Raw genomic sequence first — 13422 nt, forward strand, 5'->3', positions numbered from 1 at the left:
GCTGTCTTCCTTTCTAATGCAGGCAACGGCTCACAGGCGATTATAAAGCATGTCAAACTGTGATAATAGACATGACTAAAAAAAAAATAACAGCGTGGCTCCCTACAGCAGGTCTCTGGCCCTGCATCTGGAGGATTTGTTACCATTTTTTCCAAAAGTATTAGATTGATCTCTCTTTCTTTTTTAGGATTTAGAACAATTATTTTATCTATGCATACCTGCCAATTCTGAACTGCCAACAGTGCATCAACTCAGACGTTGCTGCTAACTTTTACCCATGGAGAAGGAGTGAGTAACCTGCATGCTTTCCTCCAAAGCACATGTGTCAGAGCCATTTGCTATTTCACACACTGCTTTGCAGCTCTCTCTCAGCTTTCATCGATAAAACTGCAATGTAACAGGGATCTATGAAGAAGAGCAAGCTGAAAATAACCCTGGCATGGCTCTGCAAGCCCTCCATCTTTAACAAAGTGCCCAAACTATTTATTGTGCACCACCGATTCAGGGACCCGTGGTCACAGTCGCCTCAAGCCCTGGTTCAGCCAACATGCCATTTCAAACTCGCTCCAATGCTTGCCACAAACTCAAGTTAGAAACCATAAAGATCAATCAAAGGAAAAAAAAAAGAATTCCAACTTAAAACGTAATTTTCAAGACACCTTCGCAACCTCAAAAGGCATACACTGCTCTGCACAAATCAGATATATCACACTCTTTGCCTTGCTTTGCAGTGCTGTGTCTTTAAGTACAATTATATGACAATCTCCTGAAATGTAGGTGTTTTGCTTTAAACTAATAGCCATAGATCTGTATTTTGCAATATAAAAGTAGCATTTAGCTTAATAGAGAGGGACACATGGTAATAATGAGGAGAAGCACCTGACAGTGAGTCAATTACATTTGATTGGTAAATACGATTGGTCACTACAAGACTTCATATTGGCTGCTCGTGTATAATTTAACATCACTATGTTCAAGTTTTTGGAGATTCCAATCAATGTGATTTAAAGATTGAAAGCGTCTTGTAACAGTCAAGTGTTTTACATTAGTAAAGAACAGTGGTAGAGGCAAAACTGTTAATGCTCAAAACATGCAATAAAATACCTGAGATCTTAGAAATGTGTATGTTTATACTAGTTCAGGTGGGTAGCTGCGTCAGCATGCGTAGGCTGCAAAGGAATCAGCATGGAATAAACCTATTACTTGTTTATACTAGTAGCATAAAAAAGACTCAGTTTTAATGAAATTTTGGAAATTAAAGAAAATTTGGAATGAAACAAGATCAGTACAGGCAGCAGTGTCAAAAACCACAGGACACAATATTACCCACAAAAGGAACTGAAGTTGAGTTGTATCGTAATCTACATTATATCTGACTTTATCAAAAGCAAATTACAATTTCACCCATTTACACATCTGGACATTTAGCTGGACCAGTTTAGGTGAATTACCTTTCCAAAGGGTCCAGAAAAGCGCTATATAAGTTTAAGCAATTATTACTATTATTACTATTATTACTATTATTACTATTATTATTATTACTATTATTATTATTATTACTGTTGCCATGTCTCTCCTGGATTTAGAGCCCACACCCTCCCAGATATGGGTGCAGACCCTCACCAGTGCTCCGCACTGCTTCCTGGTCACACTGATGAGGCACATTCTCTTAAGCAAAGCATTGTGGGCATACAGAGCCCAGCTAGGCTCTGGAGGGGCTATTTGCAGAAACAGATTGATGGGAGTTCTTGGATCAATAAGCCACTAACAACCAAACTTGCAAGATGGACACTGTGGCCTTGTCCCCCCCGTCTAACCTTGAGAACAGGAATAGAGGAGGCTGACAGAGGTGGCATGCCATCTCATTAAGAAAAACGCCCGGAGTTTCTCGAGCAGGAGCCGAAGCAGATCTGATAATCCATCTTTATCGGGCACGATGAAGTAAATCAAGGAAATCGCCTTGAATGCCCAGACCCAGTCACTTTAAAACTGCACCGAGGAGTAAAGAAAAAAATGAGAGTGCCGACGCATTCTTACAGCTTTGCTTGTCTGTCGTTATGTAAAAGCTCCTCACAACAGATTGTAACAAAGCGCTTTTTGTAAGTTTGTCATCTGAATTGATCTGGAAAGGGGGTAGGATAGGACTGCAGACCAAGCTGATTAAGGCTGGGCCAAGTTTTTTTGCTAAAGAAAAAAAGTCAATGTCAATTAATCAACACTGCAAACAGAAAAAAACAATATATTACACATAGATTACAGTCCAATATTTCTAGTAGACCTGCTAGATGATGCAAATAGCACAAAAATTGAGTCCAGTAGTAGATCACAATTTGACTAACTTTCACCAGTTTACATAGACAGAAGTACTCCTACTGGAATTGGCCCCAGAAGGAAACAGACCTGGTGTTGAAGACACTACTGATTCTGTAAGAAATGAGCGGTAATAATGAGCAAGTGAGACCAATATCTTTCTTTAATTGCTCTGGTTGAGAAAGCATCTACTGCAGATCTACAATGTCTCAGCATACAGGTTTTTTTACTTGAACACCTGCGACCCAGTAATTTCTCTTATGAGTTTGTTTTTCCTGTCCTTTTAAACAGTGCCTCTATATTGCAAATGCAGCTTGGTCTGTCAATCATTTCTTAGTTCATTCTACACACATTATATAGTAACAGGAGCATATATGACTAATATATGAATAATGCAAGTTTCCATCAAATATTCTTTAATGTTTTTACCAGCTGTTTAGTTGTTAATAATTGCAGAATACATGAAACATACATCTACAATTGTAACTCAAAGAGTGTATACTATTGCCTAATATCAGGTGTTATAGTCCTGATTAAGGGAAGGCTTTAAACACCACATCTGCTACAGACCAAAGCCGAATTGAAAATTCCAGCAGGAGCAGTGGTAAATAACGGTTTTATTCTCAATCATTTCCAGAACCACTGAATCAGACTGGAAAGTAGCAGGGATGATCCTCCCTCAGAAAATGTTTTAAGCAGCAAAGAAAAACATTTTCACACATAAAATGATGCACAGTTTTTAATACTGATAGTGATCACAGGATAAAACGTACCAGATGATCAATGTGCATTTTTTCTTTGTCTAAGGATGCTGAAAAGCAACAACAAAGAGGATTTCTATCATTTTGTATTCCAAACACTATCTCTAAGGCAAATTGAAGCAGGAGTCTTTTTCCTTGTGGGTGGGCTAAGCGAATACATTCTGAACTCCCTGCCCCGTCTCAGTGTCATACACTGATAATAACCTGAGAAAATGCAAGCAAAATCTCTCAGAGGTTTTGTTTCAATGCGTCATAGATCTTTAAGGACTTCAGTGAGGCAGGACAAAACTTAAAGGATATAATTGGTACACAGAAAAATCGATAGTGTTGTTCACATTAGGCTTTCGGAGAACAATTTCATATTCTGCCTTGCTTATAGAATTCCTCCTGTTCTAAAAACTCAATTTCATAAAGGTATGAACTATTGATTCCACACAGAGATGTTCTTGCCTGTGTTCCAGTTATAGTCTAGTCCACAGCCAATTCAAGGGATTTATTGTGTCTTATATTAAAGGAGAACTTTTAACTCTAAAAGGCTCCAGCTCCCAGGCAGTGCAGAGCAAGGTTCGACAGCCTGTCTGGCGCCACCTCCCCTGCAGTCGTTTCTCTCCACACTTTCACATTTGAACTCCGCAGGTATCACTTAAAACAGGAAGATAACTTGTTAAAGCGAGTTAATTGCAAGCCAGAGACTTCCTGTCATTTCAATTATTCTGCACTACACAACTTTTATTTTCTCTAAACCAATCAACAACAAAGAGAAAATACCTTACAAAAATCTGAATTGTATTCATTCGCTGTACATTTTTAGGCAAGCTCGCTTCTTTGACTTTCAACATCGTGCAGGCTTAAACTACACTCCTAAAATGAGGAAGGTTAAATTGTATTCACTTTCTGATCAAACTAACCTAAATCTCGCCACTTCATTGCTGCAGCTACCTGATCTGGAACTTCATGCATAGAATGTGGCAGCTCTATGCTGCCTTCAGCAGTCAATCTTCAATATTCATGTAGTCTATAACAATTGCAGTAATTGAGTGTCTTACTCCTATATTAGTCCAGTATTTAATACAGAGCTTTTTCTGCAAGATCATTCAATGGTGGAATAAGAAATGATGTAAGGAATACTTTATCCAAAGCCATTTACCATGTATAATATGTCACTGTACTTGCACAAGGATGACTGTGGAGTGACGTAATGAAGTTTGGCACATGGCATAAATTTAATGCACGCAGTTACACAGAAAAGCAAGAACAGAGAAAAAGAAACCAGAAAGGCAACCACAGCAAATAAGGAGCAACACTTGAAAGGTAAGCGTGCAAGCCGTCTCAACAGAAGGGCTCGTCTTGGACAAGTACAGCAGAGCAGGTGATAAAAGTTATCAGCCTGTTAGGCAGAGAGGCAACACAGACATAAGGTTACAAACATGAGAGACCCATCTAGAGCCGGATCGATGGGTGTAAGCTTTGAGGTGTAGCTGAAAAGTGCTCCATGATGAAGCAGCACTCCCGACAGCTGTGACCTAAGTAATGGTTCCTCAGATGTCTGTGCTCCCTAAACCAGCATGTGCGTGGATCACACCGAAACCAGACCGTCCCGCAGCCCAGCCACAGCGGGCAGGACTGCACAGCTGCTCGTCTCTTCCGCTGTCCTGCCTGGGCCCAGTGCTGCTTGATGGCTCTCCTGGCCTGTGGACGGACTGGACCGGCCACTCCAGAGCCCCGCTCCACAGCATTTTCACTGACCGCATGGCAATCGGGCACCAGCAGCAGCACTGTGTGACTATACAGGACAGGCAGAGCGGTGTGACAGGGCACACTGTGATCACCTCCCGCCAGCTGAATGAAACTGAGAACTGAAGGCCTATGCGAAGCAGCTGTGCAGCCAACAGCCAATGTGCTGATACACATTTCACCTTGGATAACTCATACGGACCCGTGAGCAAAACCAACTGCAGAACAACGACAGTGATAAACACACAGCTGCAGCAGTGCAGGAGCAGTCTGGCCCATTGTAACCATTCTCTGAGTGGCATCTGAGTGGAAGAGGCTTGTGACCATCGGGGAATGCGATTCCTCATCTACCTCCACGCAACCTCAGGGCGCCTTCGAGTGTCATTTCAGTCCCAGCTTTCCCAGAGCTCCCAGATGAAGCGCTGCCAAGAGCCTCGTGCCTCCCGACGCAGCGATCACTGCACAGGCCCCTGCTTCCCTGGGCATGCTCAAACACTGGGAAATGTAATCCATTAACAAACACAGCACCTGAAATATACACCGGGAGGGACGGGGAAAAGAAATCCAATTCTGCTGCAATGCAAATAGCTCAATTGTTTCGATGCACTGGCCCCTCTCCCCCCACCTCACTGTTTGTATTAAATGGTTGAAGAGTTATGACAAATTCCTGTACATTTCATTTTCCCCAAGGCAGAAACATTTCCTGTAAGATGTTAAGGGCTTTCAAAGTGCTCTGCCTTCTCAAAACCAAATTTGTGTTCCTCACAGCCATAAATACTTTTGTACTTAACTGAGAAGTTCTAGGAGAGATTTAAAGAAGCCTCAGCCAGCCCTTAGATCTTGACATCTTTATTCCTCTTGCAGGTATGGACTTATAAAGTCAAGCACCTATCTGCAAGAGTCCACACACAAGCTGGAGAGAATTATATTTTGGTATTTTGTGATTTTTGTCAGCTCGCAGAAAAGGACATTCAATTGCCAGCAACTACTGCTGCACGCCGTATTGTTGTGCATTCGATAAATAAACTTTGATTTGATTTGATATTATGCAGACAGACTGACAGAACCATAAGGTAGGTAGATAAATTCACATTGCTAACAGAGCTCAACAGTGGGTGAAGCACAGTATAGGGAATCACTGGTGAATTAAGAAGCAATGAATTTTTGGCTTTAATAGAGACAGCTTTATGAGCCATTTCTACTCAATTAATTTAATTTACATTGCTATACAGTGGAAGAAAATGTATTCCTTCTTTGCCCATGCTGTGTAGTCTGTAACTTAGTTTTTGCACCTATAGGAACAGTAGCTGCTGGCGCAGATTTGAGGTGCCGCAAATCTGAATTTCTCAAACCCCAAAGGGCTACTCGCCAGCCTTGGCTAAAAATGAGAAAGAAAACAGCACTGATTACAAATAAAAACAAAACTGAAACACAGTCAATAGAGTTTCATTTATAATATTCCCCAACTGCTTCTATTGCCCATCTCGCTTTATAAACGGATAATAAAATAACGTGCTTTTTCCCTAACGGGTTCTCTAATGCATAACACTTGCTCTGCACTGTTCCCATGCAGTCAAGGATCTGCACTGCTGGGTTGCAGAACAGGAGCCACATTTGGGCTGGGAGACAAAAATGCATGTGTCCAGCGTAGAGTACTAATGAGTAATTCAACATACATTTTAATTCAGAGTGACTTATAGACTAGCTACACACTAAAACCTGTCTCTCAAACTTACAACAGGAGCTCAGTGTGCCATCATATATGAAGAAAAGCTCAGTGACTTGTTGAAGGGAAGAGCTGCACAGCCAGGTCCAGGAGCCATCATCCAGCAGGTGAAAAGACTACTTTAAGAGTCATCATAGTAAGAGTAAGAAATATCCCCATTTGTTTAAAATAATCATTTCTCTCTCTTCGTGTTTAAGGAGCCCAAAACACTTTCCATGAAGGGAGGGGCCCACTTCACCCAGAGCTGGTCCTACATGGGTGACACACAGCAGCCCCACTACACAGAAGAAGGAAGAGAATTTGTCCTTTCGGTTGAATTAAGTGGGAAATCCAGAACACAGTCAAAAAATTGTTAATTTATCATTATCGAGGTAAATGTGGGAAATTATCATGATATTGATTTGAGGTCATATTGCCCAGCCCTACCTCTGAGTGACTTAACTTAAATACAACTTAGATGTAGGCTAATAAGGACTGACATGCCTGGTGATTTCATGCTCTGTTGGACAGAGCTTAACAATGACCTGTCACAGCTTTACAATGAACGCACACAAGTTCACATGGACTTCAGTTTTAGAGCAGGACAAAGTAATCACATTTAGGACCCTCACTCCATTATCAGAAAGCTGCCAATTGCATATTAAGTAACTTACTCCGGGGCCTATCCTGGATGCACAGGGAGAAAGACGGGACTACGCCGTGGACATCACTCCATTGTGGGACACGAGCTCACACAATCTGACATCCTAATTGGAATATTCCATCACCTTCAACGGACGCTTCGGAAATGCCTTCCTCCCCGGCAGCAGCCACATCCACAAGCAGGCGTCGCCCCTGCGTCTCCTGGGCCTTGCCCAGCGCAGGCCAGCGGCGCATCTCCCACCCACCCCTGCCTGACAGCCCCTCACGCCTTGTCATCTTCGCACACGACACAGGCAGCCCGGAGGCTCCGGGCTGGCAGGGTTTCACTCGGCTGAGTAAAGGAACGGGGAGGTGAAAACTGACAGGATTGTTCTGTATTTCATACGGCTCAAACTGAAAGCAAGCTCACGCTGGGGGGGGGGGGCTTTTTAACTCATCTTCTTTCATTCAGAGTTTACCGTGCCTCACTCCTGCCTCACTTACTAATTAGATTAGAAGTTTGCTGAGGGGCCACCGGGCGAATCTGCTGCCCTACAACCCCAGCCAGACTGGTTCAAAATGGTTAATTGGTTTTGCTATTCTAAAAAGTTTAACAGCTATCAGAGTGAAACATAGAAGCATGCTGCCATTTCCTATCAGCTGTCTCGCCACTAAAGCGCTAGAAGAATCAGCAGTGGACCTGGATACACTGAACGCCAATCCAGTCATTCCCAAGAAACCGAAAGACCCCAATGTCACACTCAATACATAACCGCAATTCTGGACTTGTACAATCTATTCATTCTCAAGTCCTCTTCATTCAATCAGTGAAGCAACTTCTAGGTTCTCCAGTGGGGCTGCTGATGCAAAACGGCTGCCGTCTGTCACAGACAAACATACTGGGACAGCAGAGCAAAAACAAAGGACTGTAACAGTACACACTTTGATACTGAATAAAGTAAACTAATGAGCGGGTATAAAATAAGACTGGCCTGCAATAACGAACAGTGAACAACAGTGAGTCAACTGAGGTTTCCCACAGAATTTTCCACGGCATGAACATCATCTCACGTAAACACAAATCTACAGCCTACCAAAAGAGATGGAAATACCCTGTAACTACACTGTGGCTAAACATTACGAAACCTTAAGGATTTTTCACCAGATGGAATGCTAGGAATATAAACCCCATCCTATGCATTATTGTCTCTCAAAAGTCTGCTGTATATAGTATATAGCTTAACGTTGTGCTACTTTAACATCATTCAGATAACCCTTTGACAGACACCAATCTGGCCATCCACCAGTGAAATGAGAAATAAGAAAATAGGTATTTTTATCCACAGTGCAACTAAACCACCCAAAACAACATGGCCAGCAACCATTCTGCCTAGACATGCTGCCTGCGCATCAGAAAACGAAACTCCTTTTCGCTCAGGATTTGCTACAGTCAGCGCTGTGCAAAAGCAGCTAGAGAGAGATAGCTTAGAAACTTCACCTCTGCAGTTCGCTAAAACAGACTCAAATATACAACAGGAAGAAACTGCTGTTTTTCCCCACCTTGAAGATCGCAGATAAGAACACTACGTCCCTTTTAAAGCAAATTTCATTTGCAAATGCACTGTACACAAAATAAAAACCCAAGACAGAAGCAGAGTTGACAAACTACAGAGCTAGAACTTGCTTGCATAATAACTGCTGCACTGCACAAACCTGGACATGCACTAAAAGGAAGAAAAGACAAACTATAAGAACTCTCCTCAAGCCAACAGTCAACTTTAAAACTTTAAATGAGGTCAGTGCCCTAGGAGCCCCTGTCGAAAACACAGGCAGGACAACGAACTAATCAGCATCTGGAAGGACACAGCAGTGCTCATCTTGTTCTAGGAAGCAAACCGAAATGTCACAAGATGACTTGTCAGCGCCCCTGAGCTTAGGTGTTGGAATCCCACTGTCTCTAATTGAGTGGTTTCAAACACAACACGGCCAAAAAAAAAATCAGGGGTTCCAAAAGAAATATAGTTGGGGAGATCAGGCTTAACCATTTAATTTATGTTTTTACTGCTAAGGGTCATCTATGCTAACTCTCAGGAGATTTAGATGTTGTTCACAAAGTTGATCAGAGAAAGAGAAATCTTAGACATCAGACCCTGGGGGAAAACCGACTCTGCTTCCTTCCATTATGAATGATACAAGGCAGGCTGCCCACCTGTTAACAAAGGCTGACTCCTAGTTTCAGCAATTGGTATACATTGTATGACATTGACAGGTCTGCTTGCTAGTGCCCCAAAATACAAGGAAAGCACAAATTCACAAAATAAACACCCTCCACTATTTATTCTTAATTCCAGTACAGTCTGTCCACAGAAAAAATAGCTAGTGGGCACTACTCATTCACTACCACAACACACACCCTGTCTGCAGTCCCATATAAAGCAACAAAGAGCTGTACATTGAAGAAAGCCATGCTTTCAAACGCGTCAGCTTCTCCTGCCTCCAGTATCGTCTAGTTTTCACTCTAGTTCAGAAATTCAGGAACAAATGGAAGAGTTAAGACAGTACACTGAGGCCAGAAAAAGGAAATAGTTTTCGCAACTATTTCGCAACTATTTTCGCAAAGAGTGGCAGGGGTCGGGAACAGACAGTGCACCCAATATTACAAAATTCGATTATTTGGATTTCTGTGAAGAAACAGATGAGTAAGAGCCAGTCTCTCAGAAAATGCACAGTATAACAGACGACACCATACAGAGCAAGACAGCTTGAATGGTCATTTGCAATCTTACATTTTTAATGACTTAACCGAGCCCTTAAATCAACTGATAAAGTTCTATAAACAGCACACTAATAGTTTTCACCACATTAATAGCTCTGACTCCATTGAAGATTTCAAGTTACCTACTCTGCAATTTCTTAGGAGCTGAGAAAAAAATTAATTAGTTCTAATTAGCAAGAAATTAGTTCAATTAAGGGACCAATTAAGTCCCCTAGAGATACCTTGGAAATAAAAACATAAATCACACAGGTTAAGAGGGCAAGAGTTGGGAACACCTGTTTAAAGGGCAAGTTTACTTATAATCTCAAAGGTCTTTACCACCAAAGAAGACTAGAAATTACCTGCAGCATCACTGACACAAGATAAGCAACACACACTGTAATAACATGAAAGTACAGCGCGATATAGAGCACTCTACTTGGCAGTGCCTTTGGGCAAACAGGCCCTCGTTACCTTAACTCCACAGATCCAGATTGTCAAAATTAAAGAGCTGATCCAAAGTACTTTATAAATAATATTTAACACACATACAACTGAAAGCCAGTAATCGAGGCTAATCGCATGTCTAAACTACCTGCATCAGAAAAGATGAAGAGGATATGCCCTGAGATGCTATTAGCCTATATACTGGAGATCACAAACAAGCCAAAACTGAGACTGGTGTCTGAATAGGCTCTCTCTCTGCACAGTCATTTCTTTATGACCACTCTGCTGTTGTGCTTTCTAAAGCACATGGTGTCAGAGGCTCTCAGACATTCTCTTTATAAACACCAGATCCCACAATGGCTCCTCAGCACCTCTGCGACTCAAGAGTCTTGGTATATAGCTCAGGGCTACCCAGCTGCAGCCCTGCTCACTCCAGTGATCTGTTTTCTGCTGGTTTCAATCGAAGCTACATTCCCTGTGATTTATTCCAGGTAGTAACGTGACTCGTTAAACCTGTCCAATTGTTTTTCACTCCCAAAACACTTTCCAGGGTTTAGAGGTAAATTTCACACCAACTATAGCTGCAGAGCTGAAAACAATTAAAAAATGTCTCATCAGTCAATTGCTACTTACATCAGAGGTTCACTTAAAAACTCAGAATGAAGCCCAGCTGACACTGAAGGAGTGTTACTCAGAAACCCCAATGTGGTTCATGCTGCTTGCAATCAACTGCAGCTGAGCCTGGTCACAAGGAGTGAGTCTGCTTTTCCCTGCACTTCAGTTCAGACTCAGAATGTCTCTCCACACATCTCTATCTAGACAACCACCCGCAAGCCACTCAAGCAAACCAGAACCTGGCATTTTCATAACACAGGACATAGAACTGAAAAAATCACTTTATAATCACTTTCTTTTTATATTTTCTTTTCTGATAGGTCTTTCAAAATTCAGAACACTAAATGCAGCAGAAAGTTAAAAATCTACACATAAGCTGTGTAGTACGAGTCTTCCAACACAAAATCCTGCCACGGTGGTCTGTGTGTGAATTTAGACATCTGTGCCTGACCCATTTCCAAAACCAAGCTCTTTAAGGTCAATTCTCAAGACAGCAGTACGGATGTCTTTGTCTTATGAAGGTGTATCTGTCAAAGGAAAAAAGATTAAATTGTTCACTAGGTCTCAGGTAAAGTTCTCTTCAACAGCTTGTCTTAGAGTATAATAAACTAAAACTGAGAAACAAACTTAAAAATTCCTGATTTTAGGGGTAGACATTCATACATGAGCATTACACATGTATTATTATATCACAAATACACATTTTAAAGACTGCATTCAAACACCTCATCCACAAATAGCTGTATTACAACACAGGTTTGAGATTGTACCTGTAAAGAAGGTGCATTAGTACTCTGTATGCTAGTGTTCAAATATACACACTTTTACAATCTTAAATACTAAGTGAAACAACACAGAAAGAATACCAGTCTTAAAATTTCAGCATTTAAAGACATTTTTCCTTCTTTACCCTGGCAGCTGCCACACTGAGAAACTGACTGACACCAATACTTTCTACTGTTGACATAACTAAGCACTTACAGAAGCCGGACCTTATTCTGCATTGCAGCACCCCGCGCACTGACCTAGCTACTCTCAATAGAGCTCCGTTTCTGGCAGCAGGCAGCCCTGCAGCGCTGCACTGCGCATGCAAAGCCTGACGGCGGACGACTATTTGGCAGGATACCGCATCGGAGCGCAGGGCGCAAGCGCAGCCCCGCTCGTCCTATCCACTTCCACAGGAGGATCACTATGTGGCAAGCCAGCTCCCCCAGACTGACGCAAAGGCCCGTTTCCCATCATAATAAAGCGCAAATTAATTCCATGTGCACAATTCCCAAGCTACGACAGTAAATTAATCCAGTATATTCCGTGGCAAAACGGCACAGGAAGCAAACACAAAAATTCAGAGCAAACCACTATGCATCGCACTGCAAGCAACTCCTAACTCAACAATAACAATCGCCTTTTGACATCAGTGTAAGAATGTGGAATAATTCTGTGCATCTTAACTAAACCCAACTTATTTTATTCATTGAAATAGCCACGCCGCTTTCTGTGTGCCCCGCCGTACTGTTTCTGATCAATTTGAAACACAAGGAACTCTCCATAAGCTTTCTGTAGCGAAACCGCAGAAGTGAAGCACAGAAACTCCAACGCAGATTCGCTAGCAGCTCAACGTCGTTGCACGCGTAAACGAGCAACACGAGATGCAAACAGCATAATGTTTTTGTTTTGTTTTGTTTTGTTTTTTTCCAGACTTACCCCTTCAGGATCTGCTTCGCCCGGATCGGGTTTTCGCTCAGACACCCCTCTACATCCGGGTTAGCAGCGTGACGACACCTCGGGACCGCCCCCCGCGCCTGACGTCATCGCACGCGATTAGCAGCAAGAACCCAGACACGTCATCAATATCTTTTTTAAAACATGACGCACACGTTCTTACGCAAAAGGATAAAGGTTTTGTCTCCCTGGTTGCATAAGTGATGTGTCCTTAAGTTTCACACAGGTTCTTTTCAAAATCAACCTGTTGATAGTACAGTTTGTTTGACAGCTTCAGTCAGGCTGAAGAAGATGGTTACAAGAATACATGTATTATTTAAATTATTTTTAGCTGGCGTCTTTATTCAAGGTGACTCACATTCAGACCAGCTGCTAAAAATAAACATTTGAATAGTGCAAACGTTATACAGAGTTTTGTGACAGCATGGCTACTAGTAAATTACTCAACACCATCTAAAATAAAGCAGACTGTATGGAAAATGGGTAAAGAATTACAATGCACCTGAATAGAGAACACTGCAATAATTGCTGTCAGTACTAAAAATATTACAGCCTGATAATAAGTTTATTATCATTCTCCTGGGCAATTACAAAAAAGAAAATAATGAAAAAAATAAATGACAAGAAAAGCAAACCAGTGGGCCAGACACATCTAAAAATGGCCATGTGTGTGACTACAATGTCCATCGAGAGGTAAACATTGTGTAGGTTAGGAATCATTGCTTACAGTA

At 41.8% G+C, this 13422-nt stretch overlaps 1 protein-coding gene across 7 annotated transcripts in view; it reads right to left on the minus strand.

The window, feature by feature from the left end:
* The window catches only part of spop (speckle type BTB/POZ protein), a 124601-nt gene extending 111840 nt beyond the window's left edge, over positions 1–12761 (minus strand). For 6 of the 7 annotated variants that reach the window (XM_015361959.2, XM_015361954.2, XM_015361957.2 and 3 more), the window contains exon 1: positions 12674–12761. The gene's annotated coding sequence lies outside the window, so the exon portion shown is untranslated. Of the gene's footprint in view, positions 1–11950; positions 11970–12673 lie in introns of those variants that run through there. The other variant, XM_015361953.2, reaches the window with a different exon arrangement.
* Positions 12762–13422: the final 661 nt, after the last annotated feature.

The sequence above is a fragment of the Lepisosteus oculatus genome, chromosome 28 (assembly GCF_040954835.1).
Source record: "Lepisosteus oculatus isolate fLepOcu1 chromosome 28, fLepOcu1.hap2, whole genome shotgun sequence".
In the NCBI taxonomy this organism is placed as follows: domain Eukaryota; kingdom Metazoa; phylum Chordata; class Actinopteri; order Semionotiformes; family Lepisosteidae; genus Lepisosteus; species Lepisosteus oculatus.